The 14,877-nt window shown below is 40.6% G+C and overlaps 1 protein-coding gene across 7 annotated transcripts in view; it reads right to left on the bottom strand.

Moving 5' to 3' along the window:
* FLRT2 (fibronectin leucine rich transmembrane protein 2) overlaps positions 1-14,877 on the bottom strand; it is a 100,099-nt gene that overhangs the window by 15,466 nt on the left and 69,756 nt on the right. The window lies entirely within an intron of this gene.

The raw sequence follows: 14,877 nt of genomic DNA, 5'->3' as shown, positions 1-14,877 counted from the left end.
AATAAATAGGTTTTTACAATGCACCCTCTCATCTTCAGCACACCTGTCATGCTGAGGTGTCAGGCTATGTTCAGGAGACTATTTCTGGATTTGGGAAACAAGACGGGATAAGAAACAGAAGAAAAATTAGTATTGCTTATTATCCTTGACCCTCTTGTTCTCTCAAGGACATTCCCGCCCCCTTGCCCCTGGACATGACTAGAAATGGGTTAAGATCAAATCAAGTCATTTCTAAAGCTTAAAATAAAACCCTAGACAAGCTGTCTTGGTATCATATCCAGGGTAGTTGCACAACACTCATAAGGAATAATTCGAAGCAGAATATTGAAAATACACAGCAGATTTTAAAAGCTACCTTCAAAATAATCTATACTGGTGGCCTTGATCATGCGAATGAATTCTGAGCTACATTCTCCAAACACAGAAGAATTTCAACATACTGGCAGATCCTTTTACAGGTTTACACAAAATCAAAATGCTGCTTTCACTGAGGGCCATGGCAGATTTCGAACTTTACATCAAAGGCAAAAAGCTTGTATTTTCTTAGTGCCAATCAATTTCAACCACTTAACTGTTTTTTTTTTTTTTTTGGAAGAGCTCCCACCAATAATAATTTTAAAATGTCTGGAGCAGATAATGACTTTGTTTTTTTTCTGAAAAGCGAGTTACATTCTGACTCAGTCTATGTCACCAAAGCCATGTGCATATAATGGCCACCAGAGGGAGGCAATACAGCTGAAAGGTGGTCCCAACACACACACACACACACACACACACACACACACACACACACACACACTCTGTCTCTCTCTCTCTCTCTCTCTCTCGCTCGCTCTCCCTCTCTTCACGAGAAGATAGTTTTGATTGACTTTTCATCCTTGTCTCAACCACGTGTTGTTTGTCCAGATACGGGTTCCAATCTTCAATGGTAAATAAAAATAATTCATACATAAGGGAATAATGTGAAGTCCGTGATGATGAAGATTTAAAACAGTGAGAGTGATAAGAGAATCCTATGCTTGAAAGGAGAGTGGGTTACTCACTCCTTCCTTAGCTACACTCCCACGCTTAACTGCACTGCAGGCCCAGGTCCTTGGGAGGATTCCACTTGGTTCGTCTCATAAAGTACTACACCTCCAAGACAGGCTGGCTGTCTGAGACAACGCATTCTAGAACAGGTCAAGGAAAAAAACATGTGAGCAGGCAGCACCTGCTTTCCTGATGAGCCTCCATTTCCTCAAAAATCTTTCCTTGCTGTTTCTCCAATGCTTCAAATTTCATAATTATAAACCAATGTTTTTGGATCAGCAGGTAACCCTCTCCAGAAAAGCAATTTTTTTTTTGGTAAACATTCCAAACCAAGTGAAGCATATCAGACCTTTCCTTTAAAACTAATATTTCTTATGCATTTATTTATGAGACAATTGTTGAGTGGCCACTGTGTGTCTGATGCAGCAGGAGGCCTGTGTGATGCACAGGTGAGCAAGACAGATGACGTCCCTACAGTCAGAAAGGTGCTATGTTTAGAAAGCAAGATGGCTTGTCATCCCAGCACTCTGGGAGGCCAAGGCAGTGGATCACATGAGGTCAGGGGTTCGAGACCTGCCTGGCCAACATGGTGAAACCTTGTTTCTACTAAAAGTACAAAAACTAGCTGGGTGTGGTTCCAGGTGCCTGTAATCCCAGCTACTTGGGAGGCTGAGGCAGGAGAATACCATGAACTCTGTAGGTGGTGGATGCAGTGAGCTGAGATTGCACCACTGCCCTCCAGCCTGGGCAACAGAGTAAAACTCTGTGTCAAAATAATAACAATAATAATTAATTAAAATGACAAAACTTGATATTAGAAATGATCAAATTCAAAGTAAAGTAATAAAGGCAATAAAGAAGTGTCATAGAGGATGATACGGTGAGTGTCAGGTAGATTTAATATGGTGGTCACAGAAGGCATCTTAGAAATGAGATTCCTAAAGAATGAGGAGTTGCTAACAATGGAGGATCTGGGGTGCAGAATGATGGTGCACGGGAGAAAAGAGGGCAATAAGTAAGTCCAGGCAAGAGCAGGCACAAGGATACACGGAAGGGAGAGCCTTAGCTCTGGCAGGAACTGAAAGACCAGTGTGTCTGGGAAATTTTATGAGAAATGGGGAGAAGGGAAGCTGCAGAAACAGGACAGGGAGTTTTAATGGACTTGAACAGGCAAACCTTTATGGCTTTGGTAAGCCATTTAGCTTCTATTCTCATGGCAATGAAAAGCCTGCAGGAAGAGTCTGGTGAGAAGGCAAAGATCAAACACGCTACCTAGATCTACCCAACCAAGAGTGGAAAGAAGTTCTTGACAAGTAATGATGAAATAAAACAGGAAATTTTATTAAGAACAAGAGCTGAGAGAAAATGTACGCTCTGAACTTCTGTTAGAATTCTTTCTTCAAATGTCCCATTTCAGAGTCTCTTCTTGCAAACAGTCCCACGCATATTTTTTTTTCCAGCTGTCTCAAATTCTCTTTGGAAAGGGAGGAAGTGTAAATAATAAATAAATAAAATAAATACAGCTTTGACTAAACAAGAACTTTGATGAGAAAGTGAGGAACCCATGCTGGGAAAAGACAGCCATGTAATTAATTAGAAGGGTCTCTTGACTTCTATCATGAGCACTGAAGCCTGCCACCCCGCTTAGCATAATGTCCTTTCCACTGGGGAAGGCACAGGCCACCCGCTGTTCTCTAGCAAGTAAATTGGTCCCTGCCTATAAATTATTCTATGTGTGGTGAAGAAAACCATTGGCTTTTTCCTTTTTCTGAGGTTCTGTGCACAGCCTGGCAAACAAGCTTCGATAATTTGAAAAAGTGGCTTTTAGTGACCCTAGCAATAAAAAAGTTACTAGTGCAATAGAGTTTGACGTGTTTCTAGAAGGCTGCCTGGGCTGCATCATTCATGAGAGGCGACAGCTGTCTCACCCGAGAATAGAGGTGTGGGGCTTCTACCCCAGCTCATGGCTCACTGCAGAGGGCAGGCCCCATTCAAGGAATACAGGTGCTCACTCAAGCTCTGCTTCTTCCTGAAATCTCCTCGTATGTTTCTAGAACCAAGTCTCCTACAGGAGTTACATGGTCTTTTGGGGGAACTCACAGGTGCAGAAACCAGGCATTTAGGGTCAAGATTAAATGAAACAAATTCCCAGTGACACAGCCACTTCCATGAACTTTTGGATGTGGCTCAGCTCTGACTCTGGTGTTTTCTCTGAATGTTCTACCTCCCCAACTCTCTTGACCATTCTTCAGGGAAATCAGAATATGGAAATAATCTTAAAACCAGTGAGAGTTCCTGAAAAAGCTGAAATTGACCACAGTACCATCCTTAGACCTACAACCCACACTCCTCCTATCAGGGCAAGGAACGCACAGAGCTATGACCATCCAAAGCCGACACTCCTCCTAGGCTCTATCTTGAGTACCCAGGTTCCAGAATTTCCTGGCTCACACTTTCTCACAGCGCCCTGGAGGGCCTCTCCACTGACACCTCTGAGCTTGTTTAGATGAGGAAGCAGGAGTGCAGAGCTGGGGTGTGTGTGCAAAGCCTCTTAGGGTTCAGGACAGAACCTCAGTGAGAAGGTAAGAGACTTGGGACCAGTTTTCTCTGCACTGCCACTTTCCGTTCTGTACCTGGAGGAGTTTGAGAATTCTAAAGTCAAATCTGCCTGGCCTCTGGGACATTCTGAAAGGTAAATGGGTCACAATAGGCAAAGTGCCTACACTTTTTAAACAACTTGCTAATAAGATTTGTAACTTTTGAAAAAACAGATCTAAAGCAGGCCTCTCCCCTTCTTCTTGCTCAAGACCCTAGCAAATGTTTGGGTGGGCCTACTGAGAGCAGCGGCTTGTCACATGAGGAGGGGACCTGCTTCCAAGGAGAGAAGAGTCATGCACACTTCCTGAATAAACAGAAACAACGCTGAAGAATGTTCTCTCTTAAATGTATCTTCAGGGACGAAGAAACATAAAAACTTTAAGAAACGTTATGACTTAACTAATGTTGCTAAAATTACGAATTCCACAAATTTACCACGATTAAATAAAAATCCATCCATCCATTCATCTGTGTATTCACTCATTCAATAATCATTTACCAGCTGGACACCATGGCTCATGCTTGTAATCCCAGCACTTTGGGAGGCCGAGGCAGGCGGATCACCTGAGGTAAGAAGTTCGAAGTTCGAGACCAGCCTAGCCAACGTGGTGAAACCCCATCTCTACTAAAAATACAAAGTTAGCCAGGCATGGTGGCAGGCTCCTGTAATCCCAGATGCTTTGGGAGGCTGAGGCAGGAGAATTCCTTGAATCTGGGAGGTAGAGGTTGCAGTGAACCGAGATCACAATCACATCACTGCACTCCAGCCTGGGTGACAGAGCAAAACTCTGTCTAAAAAAAAAACAATTTATCAGTCAAACACTACATGACAGGCAATGGACTGTTAAGAAATAAACTGTTCCTACCTCAAATTCATATGTTGAAGTCCTAACTCCAGTATCTCAGAATATGACTATATTTGGAGATAGAGCCTTTAAGGAGAGCATTGAGTTAAAATAAAGTCTTTAGGGTGGGGGCTAATCCAATATGACTAGTGTCTGTACAGGAAGAGGTCAGGACACAGATATAGACAGAGTGAAGACCATGAGAGGACCCAAGAGAAGAGAAGACAGCTATCTACTAATACAATCTAAGGATAAAAGCTTAAGAAGAAACTGACCCTGCTGTCAACTTGTTCTAACCCCCAGAATGGAGAGAAAACACATTTCTCGTGTTCAAGTCACCCAGTCTGTACAGGCTGTGGTATTTTGTTCAGGCATCTGAGCTGATTCATACAGAGACGCTTGATTTCCTAATACAGTAGAAGCACATAAAATTCATAGCACATAAGATGAGCATGCCACAACTAATTACAACACAAGGTGATTAAGAAAGAGCTCACTCATACCCAACTCTCATAGCAGGACTGCAAAGCAAATTTGTTTGTAAACTGAAGGCAAGTCCTCCTTCCACACATTCACTTTGAATTTAATCTCAGCTTCCAGGCCTCCCCAAAAGCATTTCTTCTTCTTTGAGCTGCAAACTCTCTTTTCCCAGAGACTGTGATCCCACCCTTGGCTGTTGTTCCAAGAATCCATTCACTCCCTACTTTTCTGTTCAATGAATAATGACTTCAAATCTTCAATGACAATCCATTAACAAAAACGAAAACTGCCCCTAAGTGGTCAGTAAGAAAAGTATATCACCTACCTCTTACTGCTTTTTCTCAGACTCTAAAAATCACTGATATGCATCAATACTTTCCTGTACCCTCTGCACCAATGGCTCCCAAATCTAAGCTTCCATCTCGGCAGGAAAAGTTCCAGGGGAGAAGGGAGCATGACTCTCGGGTCAAAACTTGCTCAATCCCACATTATAAAGCCAACCCTCCTCTAACATGGTGCTCTGATGCCTTGGGTTGAGGAAGAACACAATCATCTGTAACCCCATAGATAGTGCATTCCCGGTGAGCATATGGTGTCTTCCCCAGTGGGATAAAAGGTGGTTCTTGGAAAAAGGAGATTAAAAAAAAAATCTTAGCTGTTATGAGAATTGTGTCCCTCCAGGTGGCTACAGTACATCTACAGATATACAGAAGTTCTGTAGTATTAAAACGTCATGAGGGAAGGCAACATTTAGGAAAAAAAAATCTAGGCAATCTCCTTTGGATGGTGGTGGGGGTGGGGTGGGTGCGATAATGCAAAAAGTTTGAGAGACACTGTCATAGACTACCAAGCATGGAAATAAGAAGAACAACTAACGGCTGGGCACAAATGCTCACACCTGTAATCCCAACACTTTGGGAGGCAGAGGCTGGCGAATCATGAGGTCAGGAGATCAAGACCAACCTGGACAACATGGTGAAACCCCGGTTCTACTAAAAATACAAAAATTAGCTGAGCGTGGTGGCGAGTGCCTGTAATCCCAGCTACTCGGGAGACTGAGGAAGGAGAATCGCTTGAACCAGAGAGTTGGAGGTTGCAGTGAGCCGAGATGGCACCACTGTACTTCGGCCTGGTGACACAGCGAGACTCCGTCTCAAAAACAAACAAAAGAATAAAAATAAGAAAGAGCTAACGTGCAGAGTACCACATGCAATGCATCATGCCATGTGCTTGAGATTTGCTACCTAATTTAATTCTCATGGCTATACTCTGTAGTAAATATCACATTGCCATTTTAGGGATGTAGAAATTGAGGCATCAAGTGTTTAAGTGACTTTCCCAAAATAAAGGTAGGTGGGATATATGTAGCCAAAAATTTCCTACCAATATGCCACTTAATCATAGAAAACACTGTGTTCTCACACCCTCAGCAAAATACACTGGCCCATGACACACTGCATGTTCACGGTTGATACAATATTATTCTACTACCCCCAAACAGTTGTCTTCAGCATTGAGCTCTGTGCTCACCAAGAGATCCTAAGTATATGATGCCACCTATACCTTTTAACTGTAATTATATAATATAAATAAATATTTGGTCAAGCAGTATAAAGGGTACAAAAAGTAGTTACTCATAATATGAAAACTTCCTTCAGTGGTTCAGAAACAATCATGAATGCAAGTTAGTTAAAGTTGCTAGTTATTTGGAGAGGGGTGGGAGAAGGAAGGGGGAAAACAGAGTCTTTAGTAACATAAGAAAGCAAACGAAGTCAGAGTTGACGTTTCTGGGGGAGAAAATAATATGAATTCAATCAGTGCTATGGAAGTATGCAGAAGAAAACTGAGCTCTATGTCAAAAGATTGGCCCATTAATGTCCAATTTAATGTTTCTGTGTACACGTTATTATTAAATATCTTTACGATTTCTTAATTTAACTGAAGTAACTGTCCCAATTATGTCTGATATTAGGTAACTTGTATACTATGTAAGTTCTCAAAGGTATATCATGGTTCTATCAGCCTTAAAATCTTGGAAAATCTGTGACTTTTTGAGGCAAAAACGCAAGCAAAAGTGTTGAATACCACTCACAGGAGGAAGCTGCCATTACTGGCTTAATTCTGCTCCTAATCTCCAACTATATTTCCATGTTATTGAAAGCACAACGTACCTGAGAGGAAACAGAACTCTGGGCTCCCTAAGTGGTCTTTCGTGACAATAGAAAAGAGTGGGTGTGGGGAAATGTAGGTTTCAATCAAATTAGCTGGAAAGGCCTGAGATGATATTAAAAGAAAAGATAAAAATCGCTCAGTTAAAGTCTTCCACAGGCAGGCACTTCTGACTCCCTGAATTATTTATCAGGTTCACTGCAGTTAGGTCCCAGAAGGGCTATGAATTCTTACTGGCATCTTCTCTGTGACCTATGATGATTCTGAACTCTTCGTGTCAAAGAACCATGTCAGCACTAAAAGGAGTGACAGCCAGATTAGGCTGGGAGGACCAAATGTCTTCCTATTTTCCCTCCTAACCCCCACCCGCTTCACCCCTCTGCCAACACACGCAGCAGGAAAGACTAATTTCTTCCCCATTTCTAAGCGCTCTTTGAAGGTATTTCTTTAGCACTGCTCTGAACTACAGCTATTTAGAGCAATTTAGTTTATCTGCATCCTTTTATTCCCTCTACCATTAGTCCAATTTCAAAAACAATAAGAACAAAAAGAAAATCTTCTCAGTTTTAAAAACAGTCCTAGGCTTATTTATTTTGCTTCTGATATTTTTTTTTCTTTTTTGGTGGAGTTTTCCAACTCTCTCTCTCAATTTCTTCACCCAGAGCAATTTATGAAAACAAATGCAGCCCACGGCAATCATCAATCCTTAAAGTGAACAATACTCCTGTGAATTATAATGTTCAAAGACTTGGGCTAGATGGTGAACGCTCAAAAGAAGTCAAATATATTATTTGAGTCCTCAGTAAATTTGCAATCTAGTCACGTAAGTAAAATGAGGATATTGGAGATTACCAGGCAATATATAAATGTGGAAAACAGAGGAAATAGGTATAAGTAAAGGAAGATCTGGATAAGAGTGAGGAAGTCAAGATTTTACTCCTCAATGTTCCACTGATGCAAACACATCACTTACCTTTCCTGGGCGTCATGCCACCCACCAGCATGAAAGGAGACAAAGCTGATTACAGTTAAGCACATTTCCGATCTTAAAATACGTGACAATTTCCGACCCCATAAGTAACAACACTCCAAGAAAATGTCTTTACTAACTGGTAAGACAGGTTGGGACTGATTGATTTAAGTAGGATGGCTTCCTGAAGTTCTTCAGCACATCAAAAGGCTACTGAAGAAAGCAACAGAAATGGGCTTCCATGAAAGCAGTCATGTTTTAACACAGTAAAAATGGCACCATCAAGACACAAAGAAAAGCTACCTTATGTTACCCAGAAATATGTAAACATTTAATCTCTGATCTGTTCCCCATTCTCAATCTAGGTCTTTTTTTTTTTTTTTTTTTTTGAGACAGAGTCTTGCTCTGTCACCCAGGCTGGAGTGAAGTTGCAAGAGACCCCGGCTTGCTGCAACCTCCACCTCCCGGGTTGAAGCGATTCCTGAGGCTCAGCCTCCCAAGTAGCAGGGACTACAAGCACACGCCACTATGCCTGCCAGATTTTTGTATTTTTGGTAGAGATGGGGTTTTGCCATGCTGGCCAGGCTAATCTCAAACTCTTGACCTCAGGTGATCCACCCACCTAGCCTTCCAAAATGCTGGGGTTACAGGAGTGAGCCACCAAGCCCGGCCTCAATCCCGGGTAATTCTTAATTACCTAACAAGATGTGACAGAAAAAAGAAAAGAAAAGAGAAAAGAATGAAGAGGAAATCTCATCATCTACTATCAGAAGTTATTTATGTGACCTTATCTGGTCCTGATCAGAAAGCCTCACTCAGCAATAAGCAGTGAGACAGGGCTATTCTTTATATGCTGGTTTTGAAACTATCAGTTATTCAGTCAATCCCATTATTCTAGAAAGCCTCATGACACATCTTTTTCTCCCCTTCATAATCGATGCCCAGAACCTCAACTTTCCTCTTTCCCATAGAAACAAAGGGCCCTCTATCTACTGTTCTCTGTAGATAGCTCTGTAGGCATTGTTCTCTGTCGCAGCTTGTACCAAGTACCTTCAGGGAATTCAGAAATAAATCAGTTCAAGTCCTTGCTTGCACATTATTTAGGAGAGAGGAAGACAAGGATGATGGCTCAACTAATAATTTGATGCAGAGGTCATACATGCCATAGAGGTATCAATAAAATTATAGCCAGGTACAAAAAGAGAGATCCTATTTAAGTGGAATATCTGAAAAACTTGAAGAGAACAGGGCATTTGAGATAAACTTCATTGATACTTTTCACATTATTCCCCCTCAGTTGTAGACAAGGAAATTATCCCCAATTATCCTCCAAAAACAAAAAACAAAACAGAACAACAACAAAAAAACACAAACCCTAAAACAGAGGTAATCATTATTCAGGGGTTATGGTAGATTTCTCTGCAGTACCTCTTCCAAATGGTTTATTTGTTCCATTTTAAACAGAAATGAAGGGTCCCTACACAAAGAATTCACATGCATCAAAGGGTACACCATCCATCTATGACATTCAAGCAACTTATTATAAGTTGCCAGATCCATCCAGTTAACAGAGCAAAAGTCACTGATGTGAAGGCGCAGTTCCTAAAGCAGAACTACGCCCACTCTTTCCATTTCACTCTTCATAATTGGAACTTTTGCCAAATCATAATTCCCTGTGCTGAGCGTAGAACTCCATTCAGCTACTCTGGCTTTGAAAACTCTAACTTGGCTTTGAACAAACCCTGAGAAAGACAAAGAGAGCACATAATATAATCAATCCTGATTTCTCCAATTTGTTCTTTGAGCTCCAGGGTGCTTTAATAAAATAGGAAGTGCCATCTCGCCTTCCAATTGAGAAGCTGAGCAGGGAGCCAAGCCAGTAGTGTACAGGGAATAATTCTGCAGTGGCAACTCCAAGTCGGAGCAAAGGGACTATTCTAAGGTTGTGTTAGCAAAATGGTTACTTTGAGAAACTAAATTTGAATAGATTGCTTTGTTAGGAGACAGCAAAGAAAATCAAGTAGTTATATGTGTATTTTTTGTGTAATATGCATGTATATTTACATATGCATTTACAGGCTGTACGTATTATAAGAGTGCATATGTAAATAGAAATATGCAAATGCATTTATAACCCACTATATATCTAAGCAGACACTTTACTACCCTTCATTATAAATAAGTAATAACAAATTGTATTCACAGGCTTAGATATGGTTAAAAAGCAATTCTCTACTGTGGAAACAGCTGTTCCTTCTTACAGATCAATAAATCACTGTTGGTGGTGGTAGGCAATGTAATCTTCCACCTGACTTCCAGGAGCAATGATTTCTAGAACCTGATATTCCAAACATTCCACGGTGACCTCAAGGAAAAATTTCCCATTTTTGAGCAGAGTACATCAGACACAGGGCAACTAGTGTGCCAGTACTTCTTCTTAGTATTCTTAGTACTCTTCTGCTAGGACTCTTTCATACCCATCCACATCTCTGTGACTTTACTAGTAATAAGTATAATTATTTTAAAAACTAATATTTGCAGGGAATTTACAAAGTTTTCACTAATGCATCTTGTTGATCCTCACATCTCTCTAAGGCAAGTATTATCATCAGTCTCATTTTATAAGTGACCAAACCGAGGCTCACGGAGTAGCAGGACTTTGCTCAAGCTTGTCTAGTTAGCATGGAGCAGAGCTGGGATTCAAACCCAAGTGTTATGACCCTAGTGTTGTGCTTTTTCCTGTGGGCTGGGAAGGTCTTCAGGGCTTTGCTCCCTAAACCATTAACCCACTGCAGCTTGCCATTCACCAGCTGCTAGGACAGCCTGCTGTCTTTCATTATCCAGAGGTCTGTGGTCTCCCCAAGGAACTGATGATGCTGGGCATAATTTTAGTCCTGGAAGTCTGGCTGTGTTCCAGAACCTTTTTATTAGGATCGTGCTGTGCCATTTAAAGTTCAAAGAGGCTTGTAAGCAATGCTTAAAAAATGGCTCGACAATGGTCCATGAGTCCATGGTGAGTCCAACCCAGCCCTAATGGCTTGGATTGCCAGTTTAGGGCCTGCCCAGGACAACATTCTTCCACTTGGTTTCTTCCACACTGAGTCTCCCTTCTATCCCATCCTACAGCACGTCAGCTTCCATCCCTACATCTTTACTGCTTCCTGTCTTTAGTCCCTACCTGGTCATCAACTAAACCTTCTCATTTCTGAGGCTAAGCTTGTGCCCCTCATCTAATCTCCCTCTCACTCTCCTGTTACTGCAGAACATGACTTCCATTTGCTTATTTACCACTATGATTTTTTACAATATATAAAATGAAAGTAGTATCTATCTCCTGGCTTGATAAAGACTAAGCTTGTCATTCAACAAGCATCTACTGAGCAGTTGGAATGGATAACACACTCTGTGCAGCATAACGCATAAGTCACAGACTCAACCCCCAACCAGGTCTTCTCTGATGAGAAAGAGGATCAGGTCTTCACTATTCCAAAAACTCCCAGTACTGGAAGTTCTCCAAGCTCCCACTCCATCTTTATTTTTGCTTCCATGTAAATTATGTCGTGTCTATTTCTTATTCCCTGGCTCCTTGTAATCCAGCTTACACCATCCTGAAATACCTTTGAAATTGCAAAAAAGTCCACAATATGATTTCATAATACAAAGTCTAATGGTCTCTTTCAATTTTCCTTCGGCTCTGCAAGGATTGATACTCTTGACCACATTTCCTTTCCCCAAGCTCTAACCTCCAGCAGCTTCTTTGATGTCCCGTCAGTGTCTTCCTTTTTCTGACCACATCTTTCCCTGCACAGATAAGTGGGCAGTCCTCATAGTTCTATATCCAAACACCTCTTTCTCAGTACACAAATTAAATGTACATGATTAAATGCTACCACTTTAATCTTATAAAACTGGATCTCAAATCTTTAACCCAATTAGAACATTTTGATCAGAATTTTAGCCCTGTATTTCCAAACCCATGGGTACACCCACACATCCATCTGGAACTTCAAACCAAATCTTTCAAGCTCCTTTTCTGACTTCTCCATTTTGACCAATGGCATCAGCATCTTTTATTACAGTAAAGAGGTCAATGCTGGTTCCTACTACTTCCTCTTATCACCCAAATGAATCATTAGTGAGGTTAATTCTTCTTTTACAACATCACTCACATGCCTCTCCTCCTTGATTTATAGCTACCCCCATAAACGAGCTGAACTGCACTTGCCTTACATCTCTTTGTCTCCAGTCTCTAAGTCATCATCAATTAGTTACAGATGATATTCTGAAAGTATCATTGTGCCCATCATATACAGTCCTATTAGCAACTTTTATTTCTACTTCCTATGACAATAATGTTTAACATTTCCATGGCTGTATGCAGCCTTTTTATTTGTATCTTGTATTTAAATCCCAGACCTAACCCTCCCTAGCTATGTGACCCTGGAGAAATTACTTCATTTTCCCGTGGCCTGGTTTCATCACCTGTAAAATACACATATAATTTGTTAATCAACTGATAAAGGGAAGAAAGGAAAGGAGGAAAGAAGGAAGGAGGGAGGGAGGAAAGAAAGAAAGAGAATCATAAATTAAACTTATTAAAGATTAATTAATGGCTAAGATACCACAGTTTGTTTAGTTGTACATGGCACTATTAGACTAACTTAAAGCTTCTTTCATCAATCCAATGTGGTATGGAGGGTAACACATTAAAGAAACCAGTGTTCAATTTCTGAACATTCTAGTGAGTCGCTCTGTGATACTGTGGAAAGTAATTTAACTTTCACTGGGCCACAGTTTTCTCCCAGTAAATATTAACAACAATACCTACTTTACAAGGTTGCTTTAAGGAATAGGAAGAGTAATGTGTTGTATCGTTGGTATCCCCCTACCCCATAGTCCTTACAAGACTGTTCTTGAGAGTGGTTTAGAGAGGCAGAAGCCAAAATATGGCCTTTAGCCTATTGAGTTAAGAGTATTCCATAGGACCAAAAGCTGTTTGCAGCACTTGTCATCTTAAAATCCCATTTGTCTTATTTCGTCCTAATGCACAGCTATATAAAATATGTTGTATACCATTCAAACTACCACACGACACAGCTTTTTAAAGAGTCTGTCTGAATAGTAGAAAGAGGTAAACCCTTGAATTCCAAAGACCTACATCTTTGTCTTAGTTCTGTCACTAACTGTATGTGTGGTCACTTCACTTATCTAGGCTGTGTATTAAAACCGTAAAAGGAAGAAGAGGAATTTTATAATGTCTAGGGTTTCTTTCAGCTTGAAAATCCTATGAGGTCCAACTGAGAAGTAGTTCTATGGTCACAAAAACTTCTAAAGAACTTTTCAGAGCATCAGAATGTCACCATCAGAAGACAAGTGCTACGATGAATTCAGTGGACATGAAGTGCTGATAAGGCTGAGAGTGAAGACTTGGTTGTCTCAATCTGCTCCCGGTATCTGATATCACAGGTGCACTGCACCCGAAAATCTCTTGAAAATCTAAGTTCAGAATTCCAGTAGAAAGCCTTTATTCAGTTAAGAAATCTGTTTAATTCCTGGATGAATGAAACACAATTCACCCAACTCCCACTCCATTGTTCCCTTTTCTCTGAAATGTAGTCAGACAGACTTGTATGTCCGAACACTTTCTCTGCCATTAATGAGCTGTGGGCAAATATGCAGCAAATCATGTAACTACTCTGATCCAAAATCTCTTTGCAACAAGGTTGTAAAGATTAAATGAGGCTACTCACGCAAAGTTTGTACTTAGTAAATGGCCTAAATGGAGTAATTGCTCAGTAAATGGTAATCATTATTTTCATCATTAGACTTAGGATGTGTCTATGTGAATGACTAGATTGACAGTTTTGAGTGAAACAACTAAAGGGAACAGTGACAAGTATAGACAAGCCATTAGAAAAGAGTCTGAAACTTAGATCAGCTGAGTTCCCAACTGCAGACAATTAGGTTTATGACTGTAAATAAATCACTTCGCTGGTGTAAAGGAATGCCAGCAGAATACATCATCTCAGCAGTCCCACTCAGCTGTAACGTCTATCAGTATACAATTTTAAGCCACACGTTTCTACATAATTCACTTATATTTGTAGATTTCCACAGTAGAAATAATTGTGTCTCTGAACAGACAGGACTCCTCACAAGTTGTTTAAACCCAATAAATATCTTAAAGTTGACTATATCCTTAGCTGAGTGTGGTGGCAGGCACCTGTAATCCCAGCTACTTGGGAGGCTGAGGCAGGAGAATTGCTTGAACCCAAGAGGCGGAGGATGCAGTGAGCCGAGATCGCACCATTGCACTCCAGCTTGGGCAACAAGAGTGAAACTCCATCTCAAAAAAAAAAAAAAATTGACCACATCTTGTTACTTCCAGTATCAAGCTTCTAATCAAGAAAATAGAGCAACTTAAGAAAAAAATAAGCTCACAGACTTTGCCATTTAGCTGGGAATGGCAGCCAGCAAAATCAGGTAGAACAAATAAAAAGACGGACTTATAATGACACCTATCTGATGTATTTTCTCGTAAAGAAATCAATGCTCTCTAAATTGCCCATCTCCTTTACTCACATACCTCTTAGTTAATAAGAGAATACGTATGGAGTATTGTATAGATAAATGTAGTTCATGCCCAAACAGCTTATACCTCTCTTCATCTTTCTCTCATGCCTTGATACATATTCTCTCATTTTCCAGCTCCTTGAGCTACATTTTTCCTTATTATATTTTAATTGACTTTTTCATATTAAATTTTGCTTGAAAGGATGATTTGAG

This window comes from Callithrix jacchus, chromosome 8, assembly GCF_049354715.1.
Source record: "Callithrix jacchus isolate 240 chromosome 8, calJac240_pri, whole genome shotgun sequence".
Lineage (NCBI taxonomy): Eukaryota > Metazoa > Chordata > Mammalia > Primates > Cebidae > Callithrix > Callithrix jacchus.
Note: the sequence above shows the minus strand (reverse complement) of the source record. Positions and strands in the feature narration are given on the sequence as shown.